The 3,091-nt window shown below is 43.7% G+C and overlaps 1 protein-coding gene across 1 annotated transcript in view; it reads left to right on the forward strand.

Annotated features, from left to right (window-relative positions):
* tbl1x (transducin beta like 1 X-linked) overlaps positions 1 to 3,091 on the forward strand; it is a 17,749-nt gene that overhangs the window by 7,805 nt on the left and 6,853 nt on the right. The window lies entirely within an intron of this gene.

The following is a 3,091-nucleotide window of genomic DNA, read 5'->3' on the forward strand; positions in this document are numbered from 1 at the left end:
AGTTCAAGAGAAAATGGCTGCTGTTTCCAGGTCTTGTTTGCACATCTGTCAGGAGGTGACTGTTCACGAGAAAATGGGGTCCCTGGTATGCCGGTTTATCAACGTTATTCTTTTCAAAACCCTGCATGTGTAGGAGACGTGTGGTTGTTCTCATCGCACCATCATTTCTGCATTCACGTGTTTATGTACAGAATGCGTTTTCATTTGGTTTGAGCTGCGGGCGAATGATTTTACATGATGAGCTCTATTTAGAGTGCTGTTCCCGACATGATGTGCTGTGGGATGTTTGTTTGTACCAGGGTAGCTGAAATCTAACAAATACTGTTTAACTTGGCTCATCGCACACCAAATTGCTTTGCCGTCAGTTAATTTCCCTTTAATTAGTCTAATGTAGAATAACAGTGTTGTGTCTTTGAGGTCTATTTTAAGACGGATCAGGTTGAATCTGCAATTGGCTCTTTCATTGAATACTAGCCACGAAGAAAACGCCTCGTGGTGAAGCTGATCTCCAAGCTGGTGTACAGGGAAGATAATTGTTCTTCTCACAATCGTCTCGCTCCTCTCTGAAAATCCACGTTCATTCTGTTGTTACACTTGTGTAGACGGATTACTGTATGAAGGCCTGTTTGTCCACAGCTTCAGGCTGTAATGCAATGCAGTCAGGTGCAGGTATGGATGGAGGCCTGGCGGTGGTGTAGTTTACATTGTCAAGCAATTGTAGTACACATCCTGAAGTTAACCCTAATGAGCCAGAGGACCACAGCAGGCGTTCCTCATCATTGCACATCCTGTGTATCCTCGTTCTTATCTGCAGCCCTCTGTTTCCATTTGGAAAAGTTGAAGGATGTTTGAAATGCTTTCAAACGAATGTTAGAGACCACAAGATGAAAATAATAATATTCTAAAGCTACAGGAAACATAAGTTGTGAATTTAAAACAAAAAAAAAAAGATCGTTATACAGATGATGCAACAATTGTTTTTGTACTTAAGTAAAGACGTCTTTGTTTCTCGGGTCAGGCTGTGGGTCTGTTGCAACACTATTTTGTCACGCCAAGAACGATTGCTCATTTCCTCGTGTTAGTAATGTGTGATCGACAAGTCACTGGTCTAATCTACCAGTTGAGGGCACAATGTCTTTCAATATAACACTTCAGAGGAATAAAAGAAGGGAAATAGTGAGGAGTACAATAGCTTTACTAGTATGCAGTGACACTTTCACCCAGAACTGGGTAGAAAACAAACTGGGCTGGTAAACGAGATGTAGTGTAAAGAAAGGCTTGGTGGCTCCATTGTTGGGATTTTTTTTGAGTGAGGTTTTCCAAATGATGTATGAATTGACAAAATATTTGACTCTTACAGCCGCGATCAATAGCGCCAACAGTAAACTGCCTGTTTTGCGGTTTTACATGAAAGCATCCGTCTTTGCCTCAGATACACACAGTGAGTGAGAACAACTCATTGTTTTGCCAAAGATGGGATTGAATCGATTTGGTGCATGTAACTCATAATCTGTTGGTCTTTCCTCAGATCCATCGATAACCTGAAACGTGCTTCTAAAGGTTCCTGTTCCTTTTTTTTTTTTTTTTTTTTTTTTTTTGGAAGATGAAATATCATATTATTGCTATAACCATAATCAAGGATGTGAGGTTTGAATGTCAATATTGTGTCTTCTGTGTTTATCCCCTACTTCCACATGCTGGGTGAAGAGCGTCTTTGCAGCAGCAGCCGTATAAGCGTATGTTTTTTCCCTTTCTTCTTTCAAGAGGGATCATATCTTCAGGCTTTTGACTCGGCTTATTAATTCTGTGGCTAAACCTCGGAGCCATTGCAGAACTTTCCCCCGGAGGGCACATTGTTTGGGAAAAAAAGGAGGCTCGGATGCCCAGGGAGTTGTTTAATGGATGGCGGCCATCATGGGCCCATCTGATAGAGGGATTACTGCTGCCGCCCTGCACCAACGGGACCCGAGCCCCTCCAGAGTGCTCGTTGATTACGTTTCCAATTGTTCGGCGTGTAGTGGCGGCGGCCTCGCTTTGATGTGGCCAGAGCCCTAGTCGTAAGACGAACAGAAACACAGTGGCAGCGGTCAAATCAGGGCACAGTGGCTAATGTAGACCAGCTTAGTGTTGTGGGTTCTGGCAGAATACAGCATCCAGTATTTGCCTTTGAGTCTGACTTTTGTTTGTTGGTGTTTATATGAGAATGTATGAAACGTTGAGACGAAAGCAGTACTTGCTCGTTTTCAGGAACCTTTCTGTGAGGTTGTGCTTTGTTGACGTTGCAGGATTGAACCGAGAGGTTACCTGGGGAGTCTTTGACCTCCAGTCGCACTATGGAGCTGTTTATTCATGAGCCCGTTGCCATACACAGCCCTGCTAATGTTTTAACACAAATACAATGACTGCAATGCGCCAACAAACACAGGGAAGAAAAAGACTGCTTGCTGGAAAACAAATGGAAAGAAATGCATGTTTGTTTGACCTCAGGAATACGCGCAATGAGTTTTGGTAAATGACATTTGTTTTGTTCACAAGAGAACCCGACAGGGCACTTTCAATAGCTCCTCTTTGTGTGTTTAAAGACGTTGATGTTGTGGCTGAGAGATTGTTATAATTCCAGCTCTTGGCATGTCTGCGGTGGTGCACTGAAGGCAGCCTCTACATCTGAAAGAATATACCAAGGTGAAGGTGAATAATTCATGTTGAGTAACATGTTCGACCCCTCTGGCCGGATGCCCGCTGGTAATTGGGACATCGCCATTCTCTGTCTGTTTTGCTCGATCTCTCTTGTTGCTATGCTACCAGAAGGGGAACTTGAGTGGGCCTGGACAGTGTTCAGAGTGAAAGTTGGACAACCAGCCTTCATACCCCCCCCCCCCCCCCCCCCGGTTATTTCTCTTCGTATTCTCGATGAAATGTGTGTCCCTTAGCTTCCCACTGGGAGAGCAGGAAACGGTTCTAAAGTTACACACGATGGTTATATGTGTTGTGACTCATTCTCAGCTGGCTGTCGGTTTCTTTTGTTTTGCGTTTTTAATCATAACCTGCTTATAGTGTGTGTGTGTGTGTGTGTGTGTGTGTGTGTGTGTGT

Source organism: Anarrhichthys ocellatus, unplaced genomic scaffold, assembly GCF_004355925.1.
Source record: "Anarrhichthys ocellatus isolate YVR2014 unplaced genomic scaffold, GSC_Weel_1.0 scaffold47, whole genome shotgun sequence".
NCBI lineage: Eukaryota > Metazoa > Chordata > Actinopteri > Perciformes > Anarhichadidae > Anarrhichthys > Anarrhichthys ocellatus.